The 17,479-nt window shown below is 40.1% G+C and overlaps 1 protein-coding gene across 20 annotated transcripts in view; it reads left to right on the forward strand.

Annotated features, from left to right (window-relative positions):
- The first annotated feature begins 271 nt into the window (after positions 1-271).
- ITCH (itchy E3 ubiquitin protein ligase) overlaps positions 272-17,479 on the forward strand; it is a 131,075-nt gene continuing 113,867 nt past the window's right edge. For 12 of the 20 annotated variants that reach the window (XM_082746042.1, XM_082746027.1, XM_082746036.1 and 9 more), the window contains exons 1-2: positions 392-496; positions 5,369-5,445. The gene's annotated coding sequence lies outside the window, so the exon portion shown is untranslated. Of the gene's footprint in view, positions 497-5,368; positions 5,446-17,479 lie in introns of all 20 variants that reach the window. The other 8 variants (XM_082746043.1, XM_082746041.1, XM_082746044.1 and 5 more) reach the window with 8 other exon arrangements.

The raw sequence follows: 17,479 nt of genomic DNA on the forward strand, positions 1-17,479 counted from the left end.
AAACTATAATCCAGTGGTTCTGAAAGTGTGATCCCCCACCAGGAGCACACCAGAGTCAGAGAGAGGCAAATTATTACATCCATCCCAGATCTGCTGAAAGAGAAACTCTGGGGGTGGGGCCCCTAAGTTTCAACAAGTTCTTCAGGTAATTCTGATGCACATTAGCGTTTGGGAACCACAGCTACAGTCTTTAGAGGTTCGGGGGTGGGGAGTAGCTTTAAAAAAAAAAAAAAAAAAAAGCCTTGAGGGGCTAGGAGAACTCCCAGGGTCCCTCCCACCTAAGCGCGAGCCAACTCCGGTTTAGAAGGTCTCCCAAGCTTCTGCCAACTCTCCCGGCCGGCGCGAAAGGCCTTTTGGGGCTTGTGGTCCACATTCCTTCCAAGCTGGAGGCGCCTGCGCGTTGGCCTCCAACTAGCTCTAGTTGCTGTGGTCGGGGCTCGGGACCGGCTGCCATCTTAGTCGAGGGACCGAAGAGTCGCCGCCGCCCGGAGTCCCGGTAAACATTCGCTGGCTGGCCGGGGGTAGTTCTGGGTAGAGGGGGGAGCCCGCATGAGAGTGTCCGAGGAGAACCAGGGGTGAGAGTGCGGCGCGCGGGCGGAGGACCCCAGAGCCGCGACTGCTCTCTTTTTCCCTCACAGCCGGTGCCCGTGGGGGTCGCGGGGAGCTCGGGCTAGTGGCCGAGGGGTGGGTTGGCCGGAGGCGCCGACCAGCCACTAATGGCCGGGGTATGGGGAGCCCCTCGCCTCGCGGGCGCCAAGTTGTGAGAGGGCTGGGCCGTGGCGGGCGGCAGCAGGGTCCATCCCCGCGCCCCTCAGCCCCGCCCGGGGGCCAGTCTCCCGCGGCTCGGCCTACGCGCGGGGCCCCGCGGCAGCGGCCGGAGCGGCCGACGTGGCTCTGTGAGGGGCGGCGGCGGGGCCCACCTGCCACTCGGCTGGCCTTCACGAGACTTTTTGGAGCCCCCAGTCGGGAGGCGGGCCCAACACAGCGGCTGCCTCCTCCTTCTTCCACTCCCTTCCTCCCTCCATTGTCCCCCATCGTGGTGGTCCCGGGCAGGGCGCCCTTTTTTGCGCCCGGTGTCGCGACCCCGCCGGCACTTCCCGGCGCCGAGTTTTGCGGACGTGGAGCTGTCACTGCCCTCCCTCTTGAGTGCCCTTTTTTTCATCAGAGAAAAGAAAAAAGTAGCCGCGAACGTATTCTAAGGGTCGAAACGTGATGAGGACATGATTTAGTGGGAACTAAGTGGGGGAACTTAAGTTTTCAGACATAGTCCCGGGCCACGACTTGAGAGGATCCGGGTCTCTGCTTCCAAGGTGGACGTTAGGCCTAAAGTTAGAGATGTAACCAGGTGAACGTGCAAACTACCTGCAATTCACGATTTCCCCGTCACAACTTGTTTTCTTGCTTATATTCGCCTTTTAATATTGTTACATTTTCTGCCGTAATTCTACAGCGCTAGTGTACTTTTTTGGGGAGTGAGGTTGGGGAAAGAAAAGCGGGATTTTTTTTTTTTCCTTTGGAAATTTTTTGGAAAGCGGGACCAGCCACTTACCATTGCACTAAGTTGGGGTCTCCCGTATCTACTCCTAATATAATTCGATTTTAAGGAGGTGTGTAAAGGCAGTGTATTTCTATCCTCAAAATCGGCTAAGGATTTCTCAGCTGACATAAAATTCTCATGGCATATAATGCTGAGAGCCTGCGCTATGCATTCACAGATTTACTCGAGGTACAGTTACCAACAGAGAAAGTAAGTTTTTTGGGTGTGAATCCAGAGGGAATTCCTTCATGTTTAGTATAGGAATCAAGTAAAAAAAAGAATATGAAATAAAAAACAAGTGCAGAATACTTTTTCACAGTGTTCTAGAGGGATGATTTCTAAATTCTTTTTAAAAAACACATTCGTTTACCTATTGGAAGAGATAGACAAACTAATTGCTCCCCAAATTGCCCAGTAGAATAATTAGGGGAGCTTTTTAAAAAGTAGAAACTCCAGGGTCTCAGGAAGTAGGTCTGCTTTGGTTCTGAAGAATTTATTTTATTTTATTTTTTAAAGATTTTATTTATTTATTTGACAGAGACCACAAGTAGGCAAAGAGGTAGGCAAAGAGGCAGGCAGAGAGAGAGGGGTGAAGCAGGCTCCCCGCTGAGCAGAGATTTCCCGATGTGGGTCTCCATCCCAGGACCTTGGGATCATGACCTGGGCCGAAGGCAGAGGCTTTAACCCACTGAGCCACAGAAGAATTTGTTTTTAAAACCTGCTTCCAGCCGCTCTCATGGTCTTGGGAACCACTGAGGCAAACAATACTGTGAGCCTGAGAAACGCGCAAAAAACTTTAAGACTCATACCAGTTTTGTCTGGGGTTTGGCCATAGAAGGTGGCAGGACCTACCCCTGGTCCTAAGCTGGGTCTTAGATGATGAGTGTACGAGTGTAACCAGCATAGGTTAAAGGAAGGACAGGGCAGACAGGACCCCCCCTTAATGCTGTGTGTAAATGCAGAAGACTGTGGGAGAAAAAGGTTTCATGGAGCAGGGATGGGATCAGGAAGGAGAGCATTGTGGGACATGAGGTCAGAAAGGTAAAAGGAGGTAACTATGTGAAAAGTTACAAGTATAATGCTAAAAAAAACCTTGAGTTTTATGTTACTAATAGATTCAGATTTTATTTTATTTTATTTATTTATTTTTAAAGATTTTATTTATTTATTTGACAGAAATCACAAGTAGGCAGAGAGGCAGGCAGAGAGAGAGAGAGGAGGAAGCAGGCTCCCTGCTGAGCAGAGAGCCCGATGCGGGACTCGATCCCAGGACCCTGAGATCATGACGTGAGCCGAAGGCAGCGGCTTAACCACTGAGCCACCCAGGCGCCCTAGATTCAGATTTTAAACAGGGAAATTATATGAGTGACATGAATGTTGTAGAAAGATGGCTCTGGTGATGAGAGTACAGCGATGGAAGAGTGGCTGTTGCAGAAGTCTAGGTGAGAGGTTAGAGGTTTGATGTTGGAGAGAGGCTGTGAGGATTGGATTTAGTTCTTTACTAATGCAATATTGTTACCATATTTTTGGATGAAAATTGTTAGGGCCCCACTGGGTTTCGAAAAGGCTCTTATTCTGTAAAAAGGACCCACAAGCAAATCTGAATAATTTTGCCAGGTTATATATATTAATGGTATCAGAGTATATTTTTCATTAACACTTAAAAAAAATGATTTTATTTATTTATTTAAGCGAGAGAGAGAAAGAGAGCGAGACCACGCAGAGAGAGGGAAGGTCAGAGGGAGGAGCAGACTCTCTGCTGAGCGGAGAGCCCTGGCCGGGACTCATCCTGGGACTCCAGGATCATGACCCCAACTGAAGACAGTCGCTTAACCAACTGAGGCACCCAGGCACCCTCCATTAGCACTTTTGAAAAATTAGAATCAGATTGGCTGCAATTTGTAGGAGAATTTGGAGATTAGACTGCAATTTATGACTATCAACACTATTGATCTAAGCTTGTTGGAAGTGTTTCTCTCATACTCAGAAACTTGGTGTTAGAATTTCAGAGTTGGAAGAGATTGCAGAGATTACTAGTCCACAGTGGCAAATATATTTTGGTCTATGGACCAGCTCTGCTTTGAAGTAGCTGGCAGAGCGATTTTGGTCATATATGTTCTCTGGGAACGTGAGTTATGATTGATTAGTGATGCTTCCTGTGGACACAGTTACTTAGTAGGTGATATATGTGCCAGGTATATGCTATCCTTAGACTAGTCCAAACTTAGTTTTCTGTTTATTTAAAAAAAAATCCTAAGCAGGTTCAATAATTTACCTAGAGCTAGTTAAGAATTAGAGCTAGAATTAGGGGCACCTGGGTGGCTCAGTGGGTAGGGCCACTGCCTTCTGCTTGGGTCGTGATCTCAGGGTCCTGGGATCGAGCCCCACGTCGGGCTCTTTGCTCATCGGGGAGCCTGCTTCTCTCTCTGCCTGCCTCTCTGTCTACTTGTGATCTTTCTCTGTCAAATAAATAAATAAAATCTTAAAAAAAAAAAAAAAAAGAATTAGAGCTAGAATTAGAACTGAGTTTTTGTAACTTTTAGTTAATCTCCAGTGTGTCAAGATGAATATGTGCTGCTAAAGAGCCTTTGGTATTAGACCAAAAGAAAAAAGATACTTCTAGCCTGTGCCTCTTGACTGTTTAGGCAAGAGTTTAACAAGGAACTTTGGCCTAGAATGAATTTTGTTCTATTTATTTTGGCTTAAGAAATTTGTTGTTAGGTGCACCTGGGTGGCTCAGAGGGGTAAGCCTCTGCCTTCGGCTCAGGTCATGATCTCAGGGTCCTGGGATCGAGCCCCACATCTCTGCTCAGCAGGGAGCCTGCTTCCCCCTCTCTCTCTGCCTGCCTTTCTGCCTACTTGTGATCTCTCTCTCTCTCTGTCAAATTAATAAATTAAAATCTTAAAAAAAAAATTGTCGTTAGTACTGCTAGGAAATAGTCACCTGTTTGTGGCCCCGCCCCCCACGTCCTTGTTCCTCACGCCTCTCTCAATTTTGGGTTTTGGAGATTGGTTTTATTTATATGAGTTAAGACAAAGTGTATAAAGTTATTTTTTCCTGTATTTGTAGCACCTCACCAAATTCTAGGCTCATAATAAGCTCTTAGTAAAGGCATGTTGATTTTTGTGGTTGTACATGATACTGGTTTTGAGTTAATATCAGTTAGTGGTGCAGAATTGAATTGCAGCATTATCTGGTTGGTAGGTCGGCCCCTCAGCTAAAAATGTTGAGTTGGAAATAGCTTCACAACTAGTAGTCATTAACCAGGAGCTGTTCCTCCTTCAGTCTAGCAGTGTACTGTCCTTGGAAAACTGCTGCCACCTCAGCTTTTTTCGTTTCCGAACTGACTGTACTCTGATCCTTGAAGTGCTTTTTCTTTTCCTATCCTTAGGAGCCTCCCAAGTTGCAGGGACCATTGTTATAGTGACCCCAGTACATAGAGTGTGTGTTTTATGGTCATCTTCATTTTGCCATGTAGCCATCATACCCAAGTGGGCATCACCCCTACTCTGTAGGAGTCATTTTTCATAACTCACCTTCTTATCCTGCCTGCCCCACCAAAAATTATCTGTGCCTCCCCAAATTATCTATCCCATGAAACTTTTACATTTATTTTATTAATTTCTAGAAGCAATCTCTGTGTCCATCGTGGTTCTTGAATTCATGACCTCAAGATCAAGAATTAACATACTCTCCTGATGAGTCAGCCAGGTACCCTTATCCCATGAAGCTTAAAAAGCCATTGTGCTGTCAAATTCCCAAGGTCATTGCTAATCTGATGTGTTTAACTATAAGAATAATGTGTTAATGGACCCTCCTTCCCCTCTCAGGTAACATGCATTTAACAGCGGTCTTCTGGAGACAACACCTTAACCCAAAGAAGTGACTCGAACGGTGAGAACTTCAGGTATGGTGGCAGGCCTGTGAAAGAGTTTGGGAGAAAGGAATGGTGCAGAGGGTGAGAGCTCTGGTCATATAACTGAAAGAGGGTGTTGATGCTGACTACATCAATTGGTTGAGATAGGCATTTTGCACTTGGGTTTGAAACTCATAGTCTCTTCTATAAGGATTAGCTTGTGAGCCACACTTTGCTCTTACTTTTGGTCTTCTGACTTTTCTGTTTTTTTTTGTTTTTCTTGGACATACACACATTTTTCCCACTTGTGCTGTTCTATAAACATTTATCTCTATATACTTGTCCAGATATGTGCGTTATGATTAAAAAGTTAAGAAGTAAAAAGAAGGCAACATGCAATGGAGAAAGAGAATTTGGAAAGAAAGGACTGATTTGATTTTCCCACTGACAAACTGTATGACTTTTGGCCAGTTATTTAATCTTGACTGGCCTCAGTTTATATATCTGTAAAATAGATGTATCGATTCCTACCTGCCTTCCTGACATTGTTGTGAGGATCAAATAAAATAATACATACTAAAGCTTTAGAAAAAAATGAATTCACAACTTAAGACATTATCTAGGTCTATAAGGTAAGAGAAGTTGGGAGTAATACTGAGAAGGAAAACATGAGGACAGGACAGATTGACTTTAAAGGATTAGGAGAGAGAAAAGGAAGACTCTACTCGATAAGAAAAAAAAAAAGTAGAGCAGGAAAAACTCAAGAAGAGAGTAAGGAGTGAATGAAGTAGAACTAATGAATTGGTAGGTTAGCAAGCTGAATACTGTAGAGAGTGGTCCCTTTTACTAATTTTAACCTTGCAACTCTTTGTTGTCATTGTCATTACTACCTTCACATAATGTCCTAGATTCCATACTTAGATTCCTGTCCTCACTGTAAATGTCAGTATTTATTATTCATACCTCTACGTGACCCTTTGCATTTAGTTTATATTTTTGTTCAATAATTACCCTCTAAATGCTTAGAGAACAAGACCACGATTTGCTTGTTATGGTGTCCCAGGCCATTGCTGTAATCAAATGTGTGCTTACTCTGTTCTTTTTTTATAATTATGGAGGGAAAAGAAGGAGATAGTAGGAGCTTTGTGAGAGGTAGTAGGAAAGGAAGTGGCTAAGAGGGAAAGTAGGTAAATAAGATGTAGTAAGAAGAAGAATTCCCAAAAAATAAAGAAAGGAAGTACATGAAAGTGAAAAATGCATAGTGCAAAAAAAGAAGGGGAAAAGGAAGTGGTGTTGTTTGCAGTTAAGGAACCAAGGCAGCTTTCATTTCTTTAATGGTGATATAATACCTCACAAAAAGTTATGTGCTGGGAAAGATCATTCTTCATACCAAGTATCTTTTTTTTTTTTTAAAGGTTTTATTTATTTGACACAGAGGGAGAGAGCATAAGCAGTGGGAGCAGCAGAGGGAGAGGGAGAAGCAGGCTCCCCACTGAGCAGGGAGCATGATATGGGGCTTGATCCCAGGACCCTGGGTTTATGACCTGAGATGAAGGCAGACACTTTACCTACTGAGCCACCCAGGTGCCCCCATACCAAGTATCTTTAAAATATTTCTAAAAGTATCCACTGCATCCTGAACTCACAGAGTAGTTCTTTGTGGAAAGAAAACTAGGGCAACATTCCAGGAAACCTGGGTTCTAGCCTTTGGTATTTCTTGTTGCTTACTCCTGAAATCTTGGGCAGTTTGCTTAAATCTCTCTGGGCCTCTTTTTCCTCACGTGTATGTTAAAGGTATCAAACATGATGATCTCTGTTTTCTTCTAGCTCACTCTTTGATTATATTTTGTGCTTTATGTTCTCTTACTAATTTTTCAGGATTTTGTTGATTCCACAATATAAGATTGGTAGTAGAAATATCTTATAGTAGAACTTCATAATATCCATTACCTTGTAAGTGAGAAGCCATTATATTTTAAGTTCTACTTTAAACATTGGCAGAAAGAGAGATTTATAGAAAACCTAAGTACAGAAATGTTAAGTTTGTAATATTCAACAAGTGTTTATTTGAGCTCCTGTTGTGCTAGGTCCCAATAGGTAAATATAAAACCCCTATCTAAAGAATTTTGTGGTTTTGTCAGGAAAACAGACCTGCTCACCAGTTATTTTTGTAAAAATCAGGGTGATAAGTGCTCTAATAAGGATTACATTGCATTGCAATTTAAGGTAGAAGCTTTAGATTTCTTTGTTCTTTTAATATAAATGAATATATGCTAAGTGCTGCTCTGTGCTAGGTGTTGCAGGGACTCATGATGAAAAAAAAGTCCCTGACCTCAGGCTTTTTTTCATGTCTGGGAGCTGCTTACCCTAATAGATTTACATTTCTGTCCCAGGAAAGAAGTTTTGTACTGTATCATCACTTCATAGTTTTAAACTAAATTCATCTGCATATTGAGCTTCCCTCAATCCAGAAATGTTAAATAACATACTTTCTGAGAAAATGTGTATTATTTTATTGGATCTGTATTGTTTTCTCTGTCAATGACAGAAATTTTTCTTTTAGGGTAAGGAAAAAATCCAAATGCTGTCTGGATAACATGTGTAGGTGAACTTTGGTTTGCTTCTTAATCATTCAAAGAAAGAGGGAGATCTAAAATTTAGCATTCCTTGTTCCAGGGAATTATTTCAGTTGGTCACAGAGGAGAGGATGCCACTCTAAAGCAATCTATGATTCCTTTAGATTGTCTGGTTTTGACTTTTGGCTCTACTGTGTACTGGGAGTATAACCTTGGTCAATTTCCTCATCCATAAATTGGGACTAGAAATTGCATATATCCATAGGGTTGTTGTGTGGATTAAATAAGGTAAAATATTTTTGCTTGAATAATAGTTGGCTGAATAAGTATGAAGTGTTCATTGCTATTACTGTTTTTTTTATTATCATCATTACCACCGACCTTGTCTTAAAATTATTATCTCAATTGTTTAATTCATTAAATAAGCTTATCATGCGTGAGCATTATAAATTTGAATGGAACATTTTATTTATTTTAAGATTTTATTTATTTGACAGATCACGAGTAGGCAGAGAGGCAGGCACTTGTCTTAAAATTATTATCTCAGTTGTTTAACTCATTAAATAAGCTTATCTAGGGTGAGCATTATAAATTTGAATGGAACATTTTATTTATTTTAAGATTTTATTTATTTATTTGACAGAGAGAGAGAGAGATCACAAGTAGGCAGAGAGGCAGGCAGGCAGGGAGGGGGAAGCAGGGCCCCGCTGAATGGAGAGCCTTTCTCAGGGCTCCATCCCAGGACCCCGAGATCATGACCTGAGCTGAAGGCAGAGGCCTAACCCACTGAGCCACTCAGGTGCCCCTGAATGGGACGTTTTAGTAAAGATAAAATTGAGACTAAAGTGAACCAGGGAATTCGTGTTCCTCTAATGGGGTAGTTGTTAAGTGGCTTTGGCTTGCTTTTTTAAAAAATTAAAGGTAAAATTGACCATTTTCACCATTAAAAATATATATAATTCAGTGTTGCCTCACTTTTGATCTAGTGGGGAATATAGGACCAAGTGTGGGCCAAACATCTTAACTTTTTTCTAAACAGAAGCTGGGAATCCAGATTTTGTGAGAAATCTTTATTTTAAAATGTTGACAACTTTTGAAATCATGAACGCTATGGGCCAAGCAAATCACCACTGCGGGAAGGATTTGTCTTGTGGGTTGCCGCTTTGCAGCCTCTGTTCTGGAGCTTGACTTTTTGCATCATAACCCATGTTCCCTGCCTTCCGGGAAGAAAGTCCTTACACACATAAAGATTTAAAACTGTTCAGGCAATACTTCAGAGCAGTCTAGGTCTGAATGAGAGGTACACAGGGTAATTATTAAGGCAGAGAGGAGGAGGGATGTTATTTAAGATAGATTAAAAATTGCCAAAGGTATAGAGGCAGGAATGGACTTGAGATTGTGGTAGTACAGGGAATAGATTAGTTGGAGTTTAGATTAGTTTCAAGAGGGTTTAATGGGCCTGGTAATAGAAGAAAGTTTGATAGTTAAGAGACCAGCCTTCTTGTTTTGGGATAACTTAAGTCCTGTTGGCTGACAGAATAAAATGGTATTTTGTGGCGATTTATTAGGTAATACTGAAGCCTGCAGTATTTACTAGGGTTGGTAGCTTCTGGAGGCTGGAAGAACAGGCTAGGGAGGTAGGTGGTAGTGGGAATGGAAAGGAAGGGACAAAAGCTTGTGTAAGAGACAAAAGCATGCATATATATATATACACACATATGGGTCACTCTGTGACAGTGGAACCCTGCAGTAGATAAAGATAGCCAATTTTGAAAGCTTTTCCCCTAGTTCTTTTGTAAAAACTGGGGTATGTGAGAATAATACTATTATCTCTTTTTGTGTTGTGGATCTTGCTTTATCAATCTCTCCACCCCAGCTTAATTATGGATCGTATACATAGTCTTACGATTGCCCAGCTTGCACAAAGAGAATAGAAAAAAGAGGAAATAAAGTAGTTCAGCTGTTTATCACATTTCTAGTTTTGGATTTTTGGTGATCTCGGATCTCTGATAAGTTTCATTAGACTTTATACATGGAATTTTTGTATTTACCAAAGTTTGGAAACACTGGCAGTTTTCTCATGGAAAAGATGTAGAATTTTGCTGCAGAAGCTTGACACAATAATTAACTCATGATTTAGAATGTTTAAAGAAAGTGATAAACATTGTAGAAAGGTGGAATGTGTTTATTCTGTGTGACTTGAGAAAGTGATTTTTAGGATTTCATTTTCACCAGGATTTATTTTATAGTTCCTCTTGAGAATTTTGACATATACAGGGAAATTATTTCTTATTCTTGGCTAAAATGCCAAGTGTAGTTATTGTAAGTAGTCTTTTTGATGAGTAAGTTGAGTAGTATGTTAGGTATAGCCTGAGTATTAAGAATAGTTGAGATGCAGTAATATTTCCCTCACTGATGAATAAAAGTCCTGAACTGAGCCTCTGAAAAGTACAAAAAATTGGGGCCCGTCAGAGAGATGCAGCAATAGGGTCAAATAGATTTGAACTAAATCTAAATCTCATTTAATGGAGAAGGGATTGTGTTTTTTTTTTTTTTTTTTTTTAATTTTAAAGCATGGTCTAACCTAGTTTTTGGAATTCATTTGTTCTTTTTTTTTTTTTTTTTTTTTTTTAAAGATTATTTATTTATTTATTTGACAGAGAGAGATTACAAGTAGGCAGAGAGGCAGGCAGAGAGAGAGAGAGGAGGAAGCAGGCTCCCTGCTGAGCAGAGAGCCTGATGCTGGACTCGATCCCAGGACGGTGAGATCATGACCTGAGCCGAAGGCAGCGGCTTAACCCACTGAGCCACCCAGGCGCCCATGGAATTCATTTGTTCTGAATATTGAAAGGGATTTTCAGGTAGTTCATTTAATTATACATCTGTTTTGGAAGTAGGAAGGTAAGGAACACAAGAGAGGGATTAGCTGCATTTGTTTCTGTGGAAAGTTAGTAGTTAAGAGGAAATCCCAAGTTATCTTTTTCTGTTCTTGAATTTTTTAGAAGAAAGATACCTACCACAGGTCTTAATTAAAAATAATATGCTATATGTATATTGAAATGTGCAGTACCTAGTTACTACTGCTTTTCATTGTCTAGAATGTTGCTGACATTTAACTGCTGTCATCTCCTTGCCTTTTGTCTCTGTTTTGACTTTATTTCATTTTGCTGGTGTTTTAGGAGGGAATGGAGTTGGAGTTCTTATGTTCAGTCAGTCCAGTTAGTTGATTTTACTCTTATCAGTTGATGTTTTCACCTCTGAGGGACAATGAAAATGATTAACTTATCTGTTCTGATTAGTTTTTGGTTTCTTTTTTTATTTTTATTTTTATTTTTTTATTTTTTTGTTTCTTTTTTTAAAAGATGTTATTTGTTTATTTGACAGAGAGCAGAAGAGCACAGGCGGGGGTGGGGGCTGGAGAGGGAGAAGCAGGCCCCCTGCTGAGCAGGGAGCCCCATGTGGGTGGGGCTAGATCCAGGACTCTGGGATCACGACCCAAGCCGAAGGCAGTGGCTTAACCCATTGGGCCACCCAGGTGCCCCTTTGTTTTTTTCTCTTTGTGGTTAAATACACATGATGTAAAACTGACTATTGTAAATGTTTATTTAAGTGTTCAGTTTAAGTACATTCACTTTGGGATGCCTGGGTGGCTCAGTCAGTTCAGCATCTGCTTTAGCCGCAAAGCTGGGATCATCAAGCCTCAGGTCAAGGCCCCTTGCTCAGCGGGGAGTCTGCTTCTCCCTCTGCCTGCTGCTCCCCCTGCTTGTGCTCTCTGACAAGTAAAGAAATAAAATCTTTTAAAAAAGTGTATTCACTTTGTTGTGCAGTCATTACCATTGTGCACATCTCAGATTTTTTCATCATCCCAAACTGAAACTCAGCACCTGAAAAATAACTCACCATTTTCCTTCCCTTAACCCCTTATAACCACTATGCTATTTTTTTCTCTGTGTAGAATTTGACTGTTAATTATTGTAAGTGGAATCATACAGTATTTGTCATTTATGTTGGTTTGTTTCACTTTGCATAATGTCTTCAGGGTTCATTGGTGTAGCATGTGTCATGATTTCATTCCTTTTTAAGGCTGACTCATACTCGATTTTATGTGTACACCACATTTTGTTTATTCATTCTTCTGTTGGTGGACAGTTAGCTTTCTTTTACCTTTTGGCTTTTGTGAATAATAATGCTATGAATGTGGGTGCACAAATGACTGTTTGAGTCCCTTCTTTTAGTATTTTTAGGTATATTACCAGAAATGGAATTTCTGGATCAGATGGTAATTCTGTGTGTAATTTTTTTGAGGAACCACCGTATTGTTCAACAACAGCTGTGCCATTTTACATTCCCACCAGCAGTGCACAAGAATTCCAGTTTTCTACACACATACCATTTGTTACTTGCTGTGTTGGCATTTTTTTTTTTTTTTTAAGTAATCATCCCAGTGAGTAAATTGGTATCTCATTATAGTTTTGATTTGCATTTCTCTAATGATCAGTGATACTGAGTGTCTTTTCATGCATTTTTTGGCTGTTAGTATATTTTTTGAGAAATGTCTGCTCAAGTCCTTTCCCATTTTAAAATGAGGGTTGTTTGGTATGTGGTGTCCTGATTATTTTGTAGGCTTTGCCCATATCTTTTCTGCTTCTTAGTCTACTGCTCTTCTCCTTTCCTATTGTTGAAGAGCAGCTAGAACCATTCTCTCCAATGGATAGTCCCTCAGTAAATGTTTGATGATAACAGGTTAAAAGTAGGGCTTTCTGGGAAGGTAAATGTTGGTTGGGGCAAGACCTTCATTACATTTTTCTCAAGTTTTGGAGTTCCCTGTTCTCTTTTAAACATTTACTTGGTGGGGTAAACTTTTTTTTTTTTTTTAAATTTATTTGAGAGAGAGAGATCAGGTAAGCACGGGGGAGAGGCAGAGAGAGAGGGAGAGAGAATCCACAAGCAGGCTTCCCTCTGAGTGGGGAGTCCAACGCAGGGCAACATCCCGGAACCCTGAGATCATGTTTAACAGCTGAGCCACCCAGGCGCCCCCCGGTTGGGTAGACATTTATGAAAGATTATGTTTTTAGGGAAAGAAGTCTATGTGTCATTTAGATTGTGTTTTTTTTTTTTTTTTTTAAGATTTATTTATTTATTTATTGGACAGAGAGATCACAAGTAGACAGAGAGGCAGGCAGAAAGAGAGAGAGAAGCAGACTCCCTGCTGAGCAGAGAGCCCGATGCGGGACTCGATCCCAGGACCCTGGGATCATGACCTGAGCCGAAGGCAGCGGCTTAACCCACTGAGCCACCCAGGCGCCCTAGATTGTGTTTTAGAGGAGGAAAATATAAGGTCTTAAAAGAAATTTTATTTTTCTCTGAGAAGCTTGCTATTAATGTTTAAGTACAAGTTGGCCTGAGGTATCCAAAGAAGGATTTTACTTTTTGTGATTCCGAAGGAAGAAAATCTGTTTTAATCATTTCAGTGACTCATTTTTCTTTCCCCCCTCAGTTATCTGTATACTCAATGTGGGGCTTGAACTCATAACCCTGAGATTAAAAGTCTCATGCTCTACCAACTCAGTCAATCAGGTGCCTCTCAGTGATTCACTTCTTAACTTTTTCTTGTGTAATGATTTAGAATTTCTTATTTTGAAGGTGCTATTTGTTTTTTGTTTTTGCTTTAGGCAAGAGGGGATTAGGAGTGATCCTAGACTCAATATATATGTTAATGATTTTAAAAAGAATCAACCTGAATAAATTCAAGTATAGCAATGACATAAGTATATTTTTTAAAATTTAAATTCAGCTAATTAACATATAATCTTACTGGTTTCAGATGTAGAGGTCAGTGATTTATCAGTCTTATTAATACTCATTGCTCATTATATCACATGCCCTCCTTACTGTCTGTCACCCAGTTACCCTATCCCCCACTTCCCTCCCCTCCTGTTTCTTTGTTTTCCTGTTGTCTTTTGTTTCCTTTAAGGAACCATGGTTTTATTTATTTTTATTTATTTATTTATTTATTTTAGGAACCATGGTTTTAAATCATGAAATTAATGTTGAACAAGGCTAGCGATCTCTCTTTTGGCCACATCTTTTGTTCTGATCTTGGACAATCCATTTTGATTGGGTTATTACTGAGTTGTAAGAATTCTTTGTAAATTCTGGATTTAAGTCTTCTATTAGATATGCATTTTACAAATATATTCTCCTAGGCTTTTGGTTGTCTTTTTTTTCATTTTCTTCAGAATGTCTTTTGAAAAGTAGAAGTTCCTAATTTTGTTGAGGCTTTTTTCTCATTTTTTTCTTTTATGAGTAGTACTTTTGTCATATATAAGAAATCTTTGCCTAACTGGGCAACCCATTTAACTTTTCTGGATTTCAGTTTGTTTACCTATAAGAACAAATAAGATGTTTGTGTATTTTGACTTCTTTGCAATAATATTTTTATTCAATGTCTTTTTGAGTTTGAAGTAGAGAAGGTAGTCTTGGAATAGAATACTAAGGTGAAAATCTATAGACCCATATTGGGTCTATAGACCCATATATAATATTGGCCCTGCTTTCATAATCCTGTTTGTTTCCTAATGGGTAAGTGGTGTTTGTCTCTCTCCTCCTCTCCTGCCACAAATATTTGGGGCTTCTGGTTGTAAATGATTCTCTGATTTTTTTCTGCGTTTTTAATACAGCCTGAACAATAATGGTTTTTGACTCCTTTTAATAAAAATATAAATTTGTAAAGTATACATACATGTTACTCAGTGATTCATTAATATTGATATCTAATTTACTTGAGAGTTCTTAAAATTATGTTCAGAAATGATCTGAGAAAGTTTTGTTGGGAGGATGGGGATGGTGGCTATCAGGATTTTGTATTTTGAGGACAATTTGTAGGTATTAAGAGATGGTCAGAAACTAGTTTCTTGGGAGCCGGGGAGTACATAATTTATACATAATTAGGTTGTATACACCTTGATACATAATTAGGTTGTATAATTTCACACAAGCATTGTTTGCAAAAGAGAGCAATATTTACTGTAGCACAATGGTAGTTATATTTATTGTGGCATATCATATAATTTAAAATTCAGCAGTAAATAGTCAAAACCAGGAAATAGCTTGTAATAGTTAATATTAAAATGTTTGTTAGCTGTTTGGGAGAACAGGGAGAAAATTGCCATCTGAAGTAGTGGGTACAGAGTTCAAACCAGCAAATGAATACTAAAAGTTTGATTTTAGTGCCAGTTTCCTTAAATTCTGTTGCCATACTCTTGAACCTTGAAAGTTACAACTTTCTGTTTTTCTCTTTGAATAAGATAATTGTCTTTTTATGCATATGCTTTAGATCCACACGCATAGATTTGGTTGGAAAATGGGAAATGAGCTTTCAATGATCTGAGATGATTTACATGATGTTCAGAGCCAAGGTGTCACTTTTGAGAGGGAGAATATTCTATGCCCTACCTTTCTGTTAAGGTAACTTTCTCTAGTCAGTAAGAAAGCAGTTTTTCCCCATCATCAGTGGGTTTGAGTTCCATTTTCTCTCATTTTATTGAGAATGTTATGGAAATGAGTATTTCTCTTCTACCCCAACCCAAAGAACTCTTATCCCCTCTGATAATACCTCCAACTTCTACAAGTTAAGTTCTATTGCCATCATTAGTAGAGAATGGGATCTAAAGGTGGTTCCTTCTGGTTAGTCTGTGCTACTATGACTGGAGAGAGCAGGATCTAGTTTTCAACCTGGCTGGGTAGTGTGGCTACTGGTGGCATACATAAGAACCATTATCACCTTCATGGTTCTACTTGCATCTGGATTGAGGCTCTGTTCTTCACAGTAGTGGCTGGTGAATAAATACAGACTTTTAAAAACTGATCCTTTTAGACATAGCGATTTTACTTGAGTGGTGGTTTAAGAACATGGTTGAGTGGCCTTGTTCGAAGGAGACTACTCAGTATTGACAGTTATGGTGTATGCTTCTGTATCTTATTTTATTTATTTTTTTTAAAGATGTATTTATTTGAGGGGGGAGGGGCAGGAGGAGAAGGAGAGAATCTAAAGCAGACTCCCCATTGAGTGTGGAGCCCACCTCAGCTAGATCTCACAACCCTCAAGTCATGACCTGAGCTGAAATCAAGAGTCAGGCGCTCTACCGACTGAGCCACCCAGGTGTCCCACTTCTGTATTGTATAGTAAGGCTGTTTGAGAGTTTGACTTCCTTTAGGTTTTAGTTCTCTGAATACCACTGTGTACTTTAGCTCTTTGAGCAATGTACTTGTGCTTTGACAAGCAGTTTTTCTCCTTAGCAGTTTAGTGTGGTTTTTTGGGGTTTGTTTTTGTTTTTGTTTTTGTTTTTTGAGAGAGTGAGGTGGTGAGGGGGGAAGGCAGAGGGAGAAAGAGAATCTGAATGCAGGTTCCATGCCTAGTGCAGAGCCCGAGTATGCAGGGCTCAGTGGGGGACTCAGTCTCACAACCCTGAGATCAGACCTGAGCTGAAATCAAGAGTCGGACACTTAACTGACTGATCCACCCAGTTGCCCATAGTGAGTTTTCCCTTTTTTAAGATTTTATTTATTTATTTGACAGAGATCAGAAGTAGGCAGAGAGGCAAGCAGAGAGAGTGGGGGAGGTAGGCTCCCCACTGAGCAGAGAGCCCGATGTGGGGCTTGTTCCCAGGACCTTGGGATCATGACCTGAGCTGAAGGCAGAGGCCTCAACCCACTGAGCCACTCAGGCGCCCTCATAGTGTGTTTTCTGAAATGTCTTTTTGATGGCTTCTTTTAAGAATTATAGACCCATATTAAGTTATTGAAAAGTTTTCTAGGTCAAAATAGATGGTGGCCTACAAAAAAAAAACAAACAGATTATGTTGGCTGTATTATTTCTGAAAATAAACCAAGCAAATTTCATAATGTCCTAATAATTTTTCTATGAATAAGATAATGTTTTAAAATAAGGCTAGAGGGGCACCTGGGTGGCTCAGTGGGTTAAGCCACTGCCTTCGGCTCAGGTCATGATCTCGGGGTCCCGGGATCGAGTCCCGCATCAGGCTCTCTACTCAGCAGGGAGCCTGCTTCCTCCTCTCTCTCTCTCTGCCTGCCTCTCTGCCTACTTGTGATCTCTCTCTGTCAAATAAATAAATAAAATTAAAAAAAAAATAAGGCTACAAATGTAGTTTGCTGCTTGTTGCTTGTGGGACAAGATATAACTGAAATAATCATATGAAATGTGTCTTTTTCTTTCCACATTTTTATTTCTGTTGCCTTTCAGGAAGATGTTAAGGATAGTTTTTACCTATGGCAGTGTTTTAGGACCTCCTTTCTGCATTAGACATTCTGTCATATTTTTCTAGTGTGATAGTAAACATTACTCAAAATAAACAATATATAAATTTTAAGAATTGACCCTATTTTAAGTTTCTTTGTATCTGATAGACTAATAGGTTATAGATTATATTAATATTGTATTATATCTTAGATTCAGACTGGTATCTTCAGTGGTTCAAATCACAGTGGTT

Source organism: Mustela nivalis, assembly GCF_964662115.1.
Source record: "Mustela nivalis genome assembly, chromosome: 8".
Lineage (NCBI taxonomy): Eukaryota > Metazoa > Chordata > Mammalia > Carnivora > Mustelidae > Mustela > Mustela nivalis.